This window comes from Clarias gariepinus, chromosome 18 (assembly GCF_024256425.1).
Source record: "Clarias gariepinus isolate MV-2021 ecotype Netherlands chromosome 18, CGAR_prim_01v2, whole genome shotgun sequence".
Classification (NCBI taxonomy): domain Eukaryota; kingdom Metazoa; phylum Chordata; class Actinopteri; order Siluriformes; family Clariidae; genus Clarias; species Clarias gariepinus.
In genome coordinates this window covers 18,977,384-18,993,831 of record NC_071117.1, presented here as the reverse complement: position 1 = coordinate 18,993,831, position 16,448 = coordinate 18,977,384, and the positions used below count along the sequence as shown (strand labels likewise).

The 16,448-nt window shown below is 37.5% G+C and overlaps 1 protein-coding gene across 2 annotated transcripts in view; it reads right to left on the bottom strand.

Annotated features, from left to right (window-relative positions):
- mid1 (midline 1) overlaps positions 1–16,448 on the bottom strand; it is a 57,738-nt gene that overhangs the window by 27,845 nt on the left and 13,445 nt on the right. Inside the window, exon 1 of one of the 2 annotated variants that reach the window (XM_053477497.1) lies at positions 8,451–8,613. The exons of the other annotated variant lie outside the window; for it this stretch is intronic. The gene's annotated coding sequence lies outside the window, so the exon portion shown is untranslated. Of the gene's footprint in view, positions 1–8,450; positions 8,614–16,448 lie in introns of those variants that run through there. 2 annotated transcript variants of the gene reach the window in all.

Sequence of the window (16,448 nt, the reverse complement as noted above, 5' to 3'; positions counted from 1 at the left end):
TTAAATAAGCAAATTCTTTAATAGGTTTCAGTGCTCTCTGTACAAGCCTCTGGAGTCAGTGTTACTGTATAATCTGGGGTTTCTTCAGTTGGTCAGGTCTAGGCTCAATGTTATGTGGCAATAAAATTAAGTCAGCTGATGACCTAAAGGTACTGAATGACTAGATTATTCTATATATTTTTTTTTTTTTTGTGGTGGAATATGCACTAGATAGAAAGCTGCATAAGATTGTCAAAACAATGCAATGACAAATCAGTGCTATAAATAAAGCTAAAAGCTAGTCAATGAAATATAAGAATCTGCAACCTTTTATTTTAGCCAGGCAGTTTAGGAAACTAAAATGTTATAACATTTCATAAAGCACAAAATTATAAATCAAACAAAGAATTTGTCAGCACATGAATTTATAGTTCCACAATAGTGTAATAAGATAAAACAATTAAAGATAAGAAGAGGTTTAATAGAAAATTTAATGCCCTTGTACTTCTACTTTTTAGAACTTTTAAATACTCCATGTCAAACCTAGAAGTGCTGCAAAATTAGAATAGAAAGCTGAAATAACCTTTGTTGAACCTTTTGTATTTCCATTCATCCATTGTCTATATTTTCCTGTCTTGTGAGGGTGCCTGGAGCCTATCCCAAGGAAAATGCAGGCCACAAGGTGGGTACACTCTGGATGAGGTGCCAACTCATCGCAGGACACAGGCATACAATCACACAGCCAGTCATACAAATTGGACAATTTGGAGGCAGCAATCACCCTGTGGAAACCATGCCACCAACTCCACGCTTGCCACCAGCCTTTGCACGCTAAAACCAAAAATAGCTTTAAAATGTTTTTAAAATCCTGTTAAACCTGTTAAGTTATATCAAAACACAGTTGTGCAATTGCTATTAAAAATTCACTTTTAATTCAAGTCTTGACAACACTGAACAGTTAGTAACCTCAGTTTTATATAATTAAGGTAAAACTATAATAGTTTGACTATATATCAATCAGCCATAAGAAGCTAACCAGTATGTTTGCAGCAGACCCTTTAGGTGCGGGGGGTTGTGGAGTGGGGCCTCCATGTATCAGACTTGTTTGTCTTCCAGTGGATGCTTAGTCAAATTGGGATCTGTGGAATTTGGAGGCCAAATCAACAACCTTGACCTCTTCGCCTAAGGTCAAGCCCCATACATGGCAAACTGTGATGCACTGGGTATTCTGATATATTTGGCCAGCATTGACTTTTTTCAGCAATTTGTGCCATACTGGCTGTTTTTTGAGATCTGACCAGGTGGTCCAACCTTTGGTCCCCACAGGCATAGATTAACCTTGAGTACTCATGATTGTGTAATCAGTTTCCTGGTCTACAGTATAATTGTTAAGCAATGTTATTCAAATTCCCTGGTGGTGGTGTCAGTCTTGTGGCTGATCAGTGCATAGTATACAGTTATGCAACAGAAATGATGTATAATCATATGGTTTGGGCGCCTTACAAGGCTACTTCCAAGCTGGACCCCATAAAGAAGAGTGAGGCATGTCCCACTGGACTAGACCTCACATACTGCCTGTGCATCTAAGGCGCCACACTGCCCCCAACTAATAAGGGGAGCAATTGCGCCGATTATTTCCAGATTTCCAGAAGTGAATCCCTTTTATAAGAAAAAACATTGTATTGCTAGCAAGTAGACGTGTGCTTCATTTACTGGGACAAGGATGTATCACTTTTTGGTGTGTTTGCCTTAATTTTAAATTTAACCCACTTTTAAAGAGCTAATTAAAGTTATACTTAACATCTTAACAGTCAAACTTACCATCCGGTACTGTGCAAACCGACCTGACACTAAGGTTACAAGGTTGCTTGAATTTTTAGTATAGCTTGTTTCAAGCAGAAGAATTTTACAGCATGTTTCAGTGTTTTGAAACTGTTCTCTAATTGCCATAATGTGTGCAGTAAGGGTGGATGTGTCCCAGTTTGCATGCTCCTTGGTGGGGACACATAGGCACCATCTGTCCTAGTCCTCCAGTATCCTGATTCCTCTGGCCATAAGGGGAGACGAGACTGCTTGCATTTACCGCAACTTTGAACTGAAATGTCTGTCAGTGAAACCTTAAAATCCTTTAAACTAATTGTGTCAAATTTAATTCTGTAATAAACCTATTAGAAAGTGACTCACATTGATGTCCATGCTTATTCATATGTTTATGAGTTGCTGCCATGTTTCAAGCTAGCAAGCTGTTAAGGCTGCCTTCTTTGCATAACCTTTAAATCCCAATCAGGGTCTACAGTATAACTGCCAGCCAAGCAGCCATGTCAGCTATTGGCATCATTATGCAGAAGATGTCCAAAACCAGACATCAGCATCCTGAAGAACATTCCTGAGTCTGTAAGGTTAGTGCAGGTGCCCATCATCAGCTTCATGGGGGACCACTAATCTGCCATATTTTGTCTTCACTGGTCTATACAATTAAAATGGAGGATGTGGCACAACACAGAGGGAGAGCTTAGCAAAAGCCTAGTTAAATGGTATCTAGCCATTTTGGAAGGATCAGTAGTCAACGTCATTCATTCGTGCTAGCCACAAAAAGTCACATAGTCACTTTATAGTTGGATAAATGCAGAGGCGGAAAGTAACTAAATACGTTTACTCGCTTTACTGTAACTGAGTAGTTTTTTGTGTACTTTTACTTTTTAAAATATTTTTTTTTTATCTGTAATTGAACTTTTATTTAAGTATGTTTTGTTGAAAGTATTGCACTTCGCTACATTTTAAATCATATTCATTACTAAGTAAAAAATAAATAATTAAAAAATTATGCAACAGGGAAGAAAAAAATTGCACCCAGGACACCACTATTGATGGGAGTAAAGAACAAATGCACTAAACTCTCAAGAACAATGGAGACGGACAAAACAGATGCCAGTGATGCAGACCCAGCTGAAAGCAAAATGTCATTAAATTCATATTGAAGCGACCACATTCGTTTCAAGCCCAAGAAAAGCAACAACTTTATTATGCAAACTACTAGTTTAAGATTTATATCCGTTTGTCTTTTTTTAACTACACTAGAATCCCCCATCCCACCCCCGCTGTTAAAAAGGAAGTTTTACTAAATTGTTTATGAGCTACTTTTTACCTTTACTTGAGTAGATTTTTAGACTGGTAACTTTACTTGTACTTTAGTAAAATTTCACTGAAGTAACAATACTTTTACTTGAGAACAAAATTTTATTACTCTTTCCACCTCTGGATAAATGGCACCCAGGGAAAATGAAAATTGAAAGCAGTTAATGAACAAGGATGCAAAGCATTTTTTTTTTAACAATTAATAACATACAGAGATCATCCTTAACACCCACCTAATATTAGTAGGCCTCCCTTTTTCAACCAAAACAGTGATGCACTGTGTGTTCTGATACATTTCTATCACGACCAGCATTAACCTTTTTCTCAATTTGAGCTATAATAGCATTTTATTGCATCATACTAAACTGGACAGCCCTTACTCCCCATGTGCATTAGAAAGTCTTGGCCCCCCATGACCCTGTTTGCAGCCTGGTAACATCCCACAATTCAGCCCTTGTCAAAGTCATTAAAATTCTTATGCTTGCCCATTTGTTCTGCTTCCAACACATCAACTTCAAGAAAAAAAGGTTCACTTGCTGCCTGAAATATCCCACCCACTTCCAGCTGCCATCACAAGAAGATATTGAAAATGTAGCTATGGTGAAAAAGGCCAAATCGTAATGGCTAGAGTACTGGGTCAGAACAACTCCAAAAATGCAGCTCTTGTGAAATGTTCCTGGTCTGCAGTGGTCAGGACATACCGAAAGTAATCCAAAGAAGGGGAACTGGTAACAGGGTCATGATGCAGAAGAGAAGTGAAGGCTGGTCTGTGTACTCTAATCCAATAGAAGAGCTACTGTGGATCAGATTGGCTCATTAGTACTTCTGAGTCACATTAAAGGATTTGTTTGAAAAAAATGAATCATTTATGAACAATAGTTGCCATATGACAGCAGCCAAAATTTATAGATTAATTAATTTTCAAAAATATAATTACAAAAAGCTACAGCTTAACAGAAGCATGATACAGTGAGCCAATGAACAAACCGTGTCCTGCTTTTCTAGTTATTAAGGAGGATCATTACTGTACAGTACATACCATAGGGATTACCTGTATCTTTGGCTATAGCTGAAAAATGCACAGCTCCATATGGTGTACATGTGTTCTGATGTGTATGAGACGAGGAAAAGAAAGAGAATTCTGTCTGTATGATAGTGGCATTTATTACAATAACTATGCCGTACATCACTCATCACATGCCTTCATTTGAATGGCTTGGAATGTGTGTCCAAGCACACAAGAAGATATCCTGGTTAATATCATGACTTGTGTGCTATGTGTGTTATGATGATATTGTATGTGCAGATGTATAGCGTTGTTTGGGTTCATTGGCGTATACTGCAGTATGTTGTGGCAGACGGATTATAAAGGTTAATAAGAGCACGTCTCAGAGCATCTGTTTACACGTGTAAAGGTCAACAATAACGTGCAACAAACCATAAGGATGACAAATCACCTAATACATGTGTCTGTTAATGTACAGTATACACCAGCTTTCAACATTTCATTCACGCCTACTGATACCTTCAGGTAATTAAGTCACGTTATACTGTAGATGTTGACTATATTACTGTGCATTTCTGATTCTGCTATGAAGGATATTTTACAATTTTTTATATGTTATCTCTATGCACAATTCAAGAATTTCTACATGCTAATATTATTTCGAATTAATATGTTTTTCATATTTAAAAAAAAGCATGGAAAAATGTGCGCACAGTGGCGCAAGCAGCATGCGTCACCATGTGTGGGTGTGTAAGGCACGGGTTGTTTAACCAAAAGAACATAATACACATCTCATACAACATCAGACAAACTACAGCTGCCATTATGACCTGAGCTGTAATCATGAAATTACACACTTCCTGTCTCGTCTTGCTTTTTACCACACGGAGGGCAAATGTTATTACCTGCCATAACTTGAACGGAACCGTGCAGACAACATCTGTAAAACCACTTTGAACTGAAATATCCTCTAATACTGTACCTGTATGTCTAAACGAACATAAAGCCCATGACAAAATCTGTGATAATCCCCAAAATCAGACAGATCACCCTGGTGATTCTTTTCACACCAGACCGGCTCATTTAAATTAAAAGACAATCAGATCAATACAAAAGGCAGAATCTTTCTGTTATTGTAAATTGTCTTGGGTGAACCCATCATGTGGTGCTCTTATATTTGCACTCTTAAAAGGGGAGAAAAAACCCTATGGATGTTCAGATGTTTCAGAGTTCAAACTTCCTACAATAGTTCTTTCTACTCTGCCTTTCTGAAAAGCGAAATCGTGTTTTGTAGAGCTAGACGGGAATATATAATTACTGTAAATGTTGGTTCTTCCCGAGAGGGTTAGATCCAGAAACACAAAGGGATCCTTGATTTGGTCTGCTACTCAAACTTTTTAAAAAGTTCTATATGGATTCCCGATAAGTTCATACAGTCACAATCACAACCTCGACTAAGGTCACGCGGAGACGAGCGGCTATGTTAGTACAGTATTTGCTGGAATTTAATATTTCATAGAAGACGAACAAATGTTGATGTTCTCTTTCACACTATACAGTACTGTAGCTGCTTTATTATTTTGCTCCATTAAACATTAATAGTCATCTGGGCAGCTAATTCAATATTTAATACTGCACATTTGCTTAGCTGATATATCTTAAAAGATTCAGCTACTTAAAATTACATACCTTATAATTTATAAATAGTTCAGCATCCCTCTTACTCAATACAGCGTCTACACGGAGACACTCAGACTGCATTGCTCTACTGCACTGCAAGCTGTTACATATCTATCAACTGTTCATTCATCTATATGCTTGCATACCTCAGTGACAGCTTGTTGGTTAGAGATTTTGATGTGGCGGCTTTAGCTCCGACATCAAATGTCAAGGAGTAGGAAGATTGATAATTGATATTCAGCACAAGTGATAAATCAGCCTTGGAGCTCAGACATCCGGATGTTGATAGAAAGATGGAAAGCTTCAGTAATAGTAGATAAGTTCGAATAAAACTGCAAAATACAGTAAAAGTTTATTAGTTTTCAATGTCAATGGTAATGTTGCATAACGTTAATGTTATCGCATACCATTGACAAGGAGGTCTGTGATGCCCTTCTTTCACTTTTATTCTCTAAATTATTATTTTTAATCATTTTCAATCAGTTGAATTGTGTTAGTTTTAACCAGGTGATCCATCATACTGTTAAAATAAATGTAAAGATGTTTGTTTATGCCAAAGAATGTCTATCATATTAGGCATTTTTCAGTTAATCAGATCCAGACTTAAAAAACGAGCCATACGTCAATATTTCCTAGTAAACACTTTCCCTGAAACATGGCACCCAAGACTTTCTACACCAACAATCTGCACCTTACTGCACTGCCTGGGCGTGTCAGAACATCAGCCTTCAGGGTCGTACAAATCACCACTGACGCCTTGTTCCTTCCAGCATTAGACACAGGATTATATATTTCTTAGAACAGAATGCATTCATTTGACGTCACAACCTGCTCTTTGGTTTATTTAGTAAGACAAGGCACATGTGCGGAATCCACTTGGCTGTAATGTTACACATTTTTCATACAAATCTTATGATTTTGCAATCCTGAGATCAGATCGCATAGCTGTTATAAGATTTCCAGTGTTTTATATATATATATATATGTGTATGTGTGTGTGTGTGTGTGTGTGCGTGTGTGTTGTGTGATATTGGGTACCACATGCATTCTCTTCCTCTATATGTGTACACACAATTCTGTAGGCATTCTTGCTAGTGGGAGTCATTAAATCTGTAAAACTATATATATACATACATACATACATACAATACATATATATACTTTTTTTTTCTAGAGAGTATGCCAGATACCTCTTCTCGTGAACCACATATCCACTTTATTTCTATAAGAAATAACATGATGTCAAAAGGGGGGGATTTTAAAGATGCCCTCTGGTGGCAGAAATGCAGTCCGGCACAAAGACAGATTGGGTCCATCTGGCAATGCACCACTTATTCACAAACAGGTGACTTATCAAAGATATATCAACACTTTCAGGAATACCTAAAACCAGTCCGACTCCTTTGTGCTGCTCATAAACGTCTCGGCTTACATAGAAAGTGTATCTGAGAGCAGATCACTGGAGCGTGAGAATTTCGTTCCAGGTTTTATATATATATATATATATATAGTCGTTTACTGAAGTATTTTGGCAATGCTGTACTGTAGTTATACAGTATTTAGAGAAGCAAAGCAAGTACAAATTCAGAGATATGTGAAAGAAAAGACGACATTTTCGACACATTGGCCATTTTTTTCTTTTTAAATCCAGCTTTAGCTTTTGAAAAAGTTCAATTCACATCAAATGTGTGCCACACACTTGCATCAGGCCAAAGATATGATGAGCGCAACAATTGGGCCACAAGAGCTCACCAGACATGCGCAGTGTTTAACAAGGTGCACATCTGGGACATTGCGGTACTGACACAGAGGGAATAAAAGCTACCCTTAAAGGTTCACAGGTTTAGGGTTTCTTTTTCTTTTTGACTCCTAGTCATGTCCTTGAAGAAACCAAAAAAAAAAAAATCTGTGTTAAAACTTCTCCATAACAATAGATGGCACTGTATGAAAAACTTGACTTGTGCAGACAAGCTGATCTGATCGGACCGGATCCAGACACGGAGAGAGACAGCCGGATCAGATCCGTGTCATCTCCTGTCACTGTCAGCTGGGTGACGTGCGTGACAGTTTGAAGAAACAACGGAGCGCCCTGTTTGTCTGTCACAAAATCCTTCTCCTTTCTTCTTTTTGTACTGTAGGCTGAAGTCTGATAAGCCACCAAACACGGCATTACTGTGTGGCATTCAATGCCTTGCTACTACAATAAGGCCAGAGTTTAATCAGTAACATATTCCCACACGCACACACACACACACATATGCACACGCACAGACATCAACAAACACGGGCATCAATGCAAACGTTTTAAAGGTTAAACACTCGCAATGGCAATCCTCATACATTTGCACGGAGAACTAATGAGTTCATGTGAGGTGAAAGAAAAAGAGGTCAGCCCAAGCTGACTCAGGAGGATTGCACTTCATTACAGGAGCTGACACATCATACACGTCCAACGGCACTAAAAACAGCTCGGTCTGCTCAAATCGGACTTGCAGGGACAGCAGAGATATCACTCAAAGTGAAAAGTTATCCTAGAACTACAGTCACACTTTTCCCCATAAGATGTTTCATGTATTCCCTATAAGTCTGAGTGCTATACACTTTGCATAAATCCAATAAAATTCTGCTGCATCGGCTTCTACTTTCTTACCTTCCACATGGTTAAAATTCCATTATCCAGCAGCAGAGAGTAAAAAAGACAACAAAAAAAAAACTAGGTGTAAATGCTCAGGTTTCCCCCCCCTTGAGAATGCACTCCGGTGCTTTTCTCTCACACACTGCGTACTACTCAGGGAAGTTAGAGTGCGAGCATGTCCGACTTCGAGTGTGTCACTGGCTCTCATGGAGCATCAGCTTCCCCTGAAGTGCTCAGGAGGAGCAAACCTAGCATGTCGATCCGCCTCTAAATTACTCAGCCCTCCCTCTCTGGCTCCAAACGGTTCCCGGCGAGGGCATGGGAAATATGGAGTGGGACGGCTTAGCAGAAAAGGACCAATCATGATCTAGATGGGATGTGATATTCCAATGGTGTGGGGGTGTTCGGCTGATGAATTATTATGGCAGGATTTATCATGTCTCCCACCTTCAGGCTAGATTTTCTCTCCTCTATCTTTCTCTGTCTCTCTCTCTCTCTCTCACTTATTGCAGACATCTTAGATGTGATTGTCCCTGCTGATGACCTCTACGTTCTGTTCTTTGAAACCCGTGATTATTAACTCCACCCTCACACTTTTGACACTTTTTTAATAGCTACGGACTCAAGAAGAACAAAGATGAAGGCCTGCTTCAATTGAAAATCTGTTTTCTTTGACATCACCTGTCTTTCCCCGGCATCTTTTCCAGCTGCTCGCAAGACAACACTGACAGGCACTGTCTCTCGTCACTGCTGACGAGCCGAGTCAGTTTTTATTAGCTACTACTACTACAAGTGACGTTTTAGTGAATAATTAAATCGGTTGGTTGCTCAGCCAGCCATAAGCTATGTCCTGAGCTAGATGAAAGGAATCTCTTGAGTCAATAGCGGGTTACTATGACCTGACATTACCCTTGATTGAGAGTGCATGAAGACCACCATACGATTTCTTAACATCTAACACATGTCTTTCTGACTATTGGTAAGATCCTTCTGCTGCCAGGTTTAGTCGCTGACAGTTATTTGCAAGTGAAATATAATCCTAAGATGATCATAAACCATAGCGATGTTCTGAAAATACAAGTGGTGTTCAAGTCAAACCGGGACTTGTGATGAAATGTCCTGTGAATGAAGGCATAAAATGGATTTTTTTTCACGTTGGATGAATGGTAAAACATTTGAATGATACAAATGTTTTAATAAAGGAGGTCATGGCTTCGAGAACATTGGAAACATTCAGCAAGTGTAAAGTAGGAACTGTACACACAATCATTCACAAACACCACTTGCACACTACAGGAACTCGGCTAGGAGTTATTGCGACATCCCCCTGTACGGTTCTGATTCGCTCCACGTCATTTAAACATGTTTGTCTATTAAAGGAGTTCCTGGGAGGCCAGTGGTTTTGATGTGAAGCAGGCAGTCCAATCATGGCCACAGTGAACTGAGAAAACTTTCTACCACAATGGTATCCAAGCTCTAATAAAACACTAGGTAATTGCATTATATATATATATATATATATATATATATATATATATATATATATATATATATATTGTATCTGTGTTTTGATTTCCTGAACAATCAAAAGTCACAGTTTAATACAACAGAAAAAAAAACGTAAATGTATTGCGGTGAGACTACAAGACAATGCATTTAAAAGTGTAATTTTAACCCCCAGGATCCAGTTTATTTATTTATTTATTTATTTCATCTTAAATTGAACTGTTTTATTAAGGTCAGGGTTTCTGTGGATCCAGAGCCTAATCTGGGAACATGAATTAAGGGATTCACTTTGTCCACGGCAGGGGTCCATGCATGCATGTTCACACTTACAGGCAAATTAGAGTATTCGTCTTTTACCTGTTCCTGGGAGAAAAGCAAAGATCAAATGTAGTAAACTAGGTCAAAATCTAACTGGGGGCCCTGGAGGCACTACCTTCCTTACTTTAATTCTACTTTTCTTTTCTATTTGTTCCTGTATGATAAATGCATCACATGAAAATGTGTTATATACATACATTATACCATTACAGTGTAATGCTTAACAAAAGTCCTACGTAAACAAATGTTCCTAAGTAGCTATAGATAGCATATACGGTAGTGCTGTAATAGATCATAGTTGATCCGCAATCCATATCGGTCTCACCCTGTGGTTTGGCGCGCACCGCATGCGCACCACAGATTAATTGCAAAAGTTTAATAATCATAGTGCGAAATGAAATGTCGTTGTTGTGGCTGCGTTACTGTATATTTGGGCTTCATTCCTGAGTGAAAAACTCTGCACATATTATATTTCCACTCAATCAAGCTGTCTTGTACACACACAATTTAATTGTATTCCGACTTGCTCGGAGTCTCTCTCTCTCATTTATTTGCTCACCAACAAAAACACCTCTATACAGTTCAGAACGTCACTCACTTTAAAAAAGAAATAATAATAATAAAAATTATCTGTATTATAACTCATACTATAGCTCAATTATATACACCCATACACAAGCCTTCTTTATTATTAAGATAATATAAAGTATCCCAGTTATTAATATTATTTTTTTCATTCACTAAAATGTTAATAAACAAATAGCCTGTTTCTAGATCATCAAAAAAGTTAAATTTTTATTAAACTTAATAATTATGTCCCATGATGCATATTGCATTCAATTTATCAGAGAATTAAATGTAAAAATTTTTATATTTGAGTTAAATATTGGAGATACTGAATGTTGTGTTTATTTAAGACAATGCGTAGATGGTTTTTACTTTAAGTGTTCTTTAAATTCTACAACTTGTAATTGAAAGCAAAATCACTATTATTATTGATTGATTAAGAAATTGATTGATTGATTATCAAACGCATGATATTGTCTGTACCGGACGTTTTTTGTATTCTTTTGCATACAGTACAAAACTGCATTAGATAAGTACTGTATAATGCATGACATGATGATGTCAGGTTACACACACAATATTTGTTCATAAGAACATTGTAAACCCTGATATAATGACACACAATAACAGGCTTTGTTAGAGTTTCTGAGTTCTATGTTAGAGAAATTCTTTTTAGACATTATAATGTTATATGTAAGTTATGGAACGTTTAAATGCATCAAATGCAGAGAATGCATTATGAATACTAGAATATGTTATGAACATATAAAAAAAAAGTTACAGAATATGACATTTCCATAGAGAGAAGGATTAAATAAGTATTTAACACTTTCATATGGCTTATGAGAGTTTCGCTGAAATTTCTGGCGTAACTGTTTAATGAGGAAGGTTCAGATTTAATGCGATAAGAACTACTCCGTGATGGTTTTGAGTGGCCTTTTTATACATCGCGCCTAATGTTTTCTGTCTCTTTGCTGTGTTTTGAAGTCGACCCAATTTGCATTGGATTATAAAGGTTTTCCAAAGGGTCAAATTCTGCTTTTAAATTCACAGAATGTCTGGAATTTCAAGGTCTTTTCCTCTTTCTCTTGGCAAACCCATTAAAGGACTAAAGGACTTTGTTTAAAAAAAAAAAAGCACACACACTCAAGCTCAGTTCTCAGATAAGGAGGAAAGGCTGAGCATCTCATCAATACTAAGGTTCAGATCATATCTCTGAAAGAAGGCTCACAGTTACACTTGGGATGACATTTAAGTGGCATTTAATGTTGTTTAATTGCCCTCCCTTGTCTTTCTCCTGTCCCAGGATCTTAAAAACACACCCCCTGCTTTCCCTCACGAGGATCCCAAGAGGATTTCTGATGGTAGAGTTTAAGTTGTAAATGTCCGAAAAAACAGGCCAGTCGTATGTCTTGTGTAATTAGCTGTTATTCTGTTTACAAAGATCCCAGTTATACATGAGGTCATCCCAAACAGCAACTAACCTCAAGGCAATCTGTCTTTGTCCTTCAATGCCTCTTTGGGGGGATCTTAAATATATTACTTCTCTTTATGGCCTTTTACCACAAAAATGAGTTTAGATGGCTTTGACTTAAGAAAGTTTGACTTTAAGTCATATAAAATGCAACAAGATATATGGCGCTGGGACCAAACAAAGAGGCAGAAGAATGTCCGCTTGCATTTTCCATCTTGTCTTTTTAATTATTCATGTGCATGTCATTATCAGCCCATCAGAACGGCCAGAGTGCTGTTACGCATTTCACTATCCTGCCCATGGTTCCTGCGAGGTTCTGTGCACTACTGGAAAGCAAATTAACTGGGAAAGCAGCTCCGGGGCCAGTTGTTGACTCACTTAAATTGCTATATTGCATTTATTGACTTCAGCGGACAGTAGGGTGTCTAAATAACAAAGACAAACCAAGGGCGATATGAGGTAATGTGTTTAGTCAGGTATACGGTAAAGGAAAAAAATAGGTAACAGACAAAACTCGCATTTTTTCCCCTGTAGGTTCCCATAAGATTGTGAAACATATCTCTACACACACAGTTAAAAAGGGGTTTGCTTGATTCCAATAATAACACATGTGGTTGAGTTAATCCCCTCCAACCGAGAGGATCACCACGGGTGCATTAGCATGCTGCCTTTCTGTTCTGCTTAATGCACAATTCAAGCTTAATGCAGTGTGACTGGAGCAGCAGTGATTACGCCTCTAATGACATTTAGCACATCTGAGTGGATCACATGTCCAGCAGCACCATTGTCTGAGAACTCATTTTAGGGCTAGGGGTCTCCGCTTGGCAGAGCATTCATTTCAGAGGGCACATATTTAGGTGATTGGTTTCGGGCTAGCAAGCTCTAGGAGCAAGTGGAGGTTTGTATGTCTTCTTCTTTCACCAATTGAAATAGCAATGTCAAATCTAATAGGCAAAGCCTGATACTGTATGTAAGACTTAAAATTTAAATATTATTCTATAAAATACAAAATGCATATTACAATTTTCATGTTATTTAGCCACACATCTGAAAAAAAAATTAGCGGTACAGGGAGTTGAGGCTCTGGGTTTCTGCTTGGTGTTTTGAGCTCCACTACCACCTGATCACATCTGTTGGGTCCTTAGGCAAGGGCATAATTAACCCTACACACACGTACTGTTGCGCTGATCCCAAGTCTGGTTAGAAAATGGGATGGTTGATAGAGTAAGGGAATCCGGCGTTAAACCTGTGCCAACTTTTGCTGATTAAATAATCTGATGTGACGAGTAAGTCCCTACAGTAAGGGACAAAGGCCAAGAAAAAAAATCTCTGTTGCACACCATCAGTCAAAAGTTTGGACACACCTTCTTTCACAGTGTTAAATTCTTTCTTTCTTTATTTTTTCAACATTAATACTAAAGACATCTAAACTATAAAAGAGCATGTATGGAATTATGTAGTAAACAGAAAGGTGTTAAACAACCCTATATTTATGATTGTCCAAAGTACAGTTGCTCCCTATAGCTTTGATGAGTGCTTGGCAAACTTATGGCATTCTCTGATCAGTTTCGCGGGGTAGTCACCTGGAATGGTTTTCAAATCACAGATATACCTTGTCTAGAGTTAGTTTGTGAATTTTCTTGTCATGTTAATGTGCTTTTAACCATTAGTTGTCTTGTGCAGAGGATGGGTGGCTACAAAGACAGTAGCCCTATTAGTGCTACTGCAACTAGTGTACTTATCCATATCCATACTTAAAGAAATGAAGAAACATCTATCTAAAAAAAATCTAAGCAACTTTAAATGTACTCCAACACTAAGATGAAACTAACTCCTATGAGGACTGGCCGAGGAAAGAATGATCAAGAGCTACCTCTGTTGCAGAGGATAAGGTCATTAGAATGACCAGCCTCAGAAACCAACTATTTACAGCACCTAAGATTAGAGCCAACATAAATGCTTTTCAGAAGAGGCAGACATATTTCAACATCCACTGTTCAGAGGAGACTTCGTGAGTCAGGCATTCACAGTTGAACTGCGACAAAGAAACCATTATTTCATAAAAACAGCAAGCAGAAGAGACTTGCTTGGGCCAAGAAACACAACGAATGGACATTAGATCAGTGGAAAAACTGTCCTTTGGTCTGATGAGTCCAAATGTGAGATTTTGGTTTAAACTGCTGTGTCTTTGGACAGACAGTTCATGAATGTGTGGCTCCCACTATGAAGCATGGAAGCGGAGGTGAGATGCTATGGGGGGCTTTTCTGATGGCACTGTTGGTGACTTAGTTAAAATGAAGGGCACACTAAACCAGCATGACTACTGTAGAATTTTGCAGAGAGATGCCATACCATCTGATTTTGCACTTATTGGGACCAGCATTTAATTTCCAACAGGACAATACCAGGACCCCAAACACACCTCTAAGTTATATAAGAGCTATTTGTTCAGGCAAGAGAGTGAAACCTAAATCTAATTGAGATGGTTTGGGATGAGTTGAAGTGGAGAGTGAAGAAAAAGCAGCCAACAAATACTCAACATCTCTGGGAACTCCTTCAAGATTTTTGGAAACCCATTCCAGGTAACTACCTCATGAGGCTAACTTGGAATGACATTTAAGTGGCTGCCAAGAATGACTTTTTAAAGGCTGCCAAGAGTGTGCAAAGCTGTCATCAAAGCAAAAGGTGGTTATTTTAAAGAATCAAAAGTGTAAAACATATTCTAGTTAACACATTTTTGTTGATATCATATATTATATAATAATATAATATTGTATAAATATATACATATTGTTAATATATAATGTTAAAAGCAAGAAAAACAACGTCAAATCTATTAAATACGAAGGTGTTTTGACTGGCATTGTATGTTAGCAAAGATTCATTATTAACTAAGCAGTAATTATTGACTATTATTTCTTCTACTAGCTAACTATGGCCTTATTAGCCTTATTATATCAACAACTAATTTATTATTGATCACATCGATATTAATTTCTAAAACATAAACCTTCCGACACATCTATGACCTAATAGTATATTATTATAGTCCATGATATACATTGATCTCCTTGAAGCAATAAAGTAACACGGTTTTGCTATTAAACAGTTATTACATTATGACATTTGTTGTATTTTACAGGTAATTCACATTCATAGGTGATTCATACTGTACATTCACATTCCATACAAACTTAAAAAATTCTTTATATCGTGTAAAGCTGCTTTGCGACAATGACAATTGTTAAAAGCGCTATCAGATAAAATTGAATTTAAATGAATTCATACTAATTAAACAGTATTAATTAAGCACTTATTTCTTCCTACATAGTTCCTGCATACTGTTGCTCCCTATGAATTATGGAACTCATAGGTTATGTGTGTGTTTAATATTGATACTTTTAAATGGTTAAAATACACCAACCATGACATTAACACCACTTCCAGGTGAATTAAATAACATTGATTATCAATTATACTGTATAGCAGTAAACTGGTGACAGGATAATGGGCGCCCAAGGCCCCATTTCCATTAAAACAACCTTATAAATGTTAGTGCAATGCAGTGAAATTTTAATGGATTCTATTACCCTATTTGCCGTAATCAGTCTCACCAGAGTGTTTTGCATTTATGCTGTTCCCAAAACCCAAGTTCTGTTTTTGCCCTTTTTGAATTTCTCCTTGCCTTCTGTTACTGACGTGACTTTTTCCCTTCAGCATATTGACTGTAACGAAAATGCTGGCTAGACCTACTCTACAGTAAACTCACTCTGCACAATCATGCTGTATACTAAAAGTATTGAGACAAAAGTGAAATTCAGTGTTTCAAGGACATACATTTTTTTAAATAATAATAATCAAGATACTAAAAATAATTTGTTTTTTTTAATGTAATAAATTTGCTATACACCAACCAGTATTTCCTCAAAACCTGCTGGATCTGACTGGGCATAAAGTAAAAAAAGATGTCTGCAGTACTCTCATGTCACCTGTTCAATTCCTTGCCTGCTTGATTGCTTCCTGAAGATTATATACAGAACTTTGCCACCAAAGTTGAAAACTCCCAGCAAAAGTCCTGCCGCATATTTGTTCCATTAACTAAACCAGCTGATTCTAATTAGCACTTCATCCAGATTTGCGCGAACTAA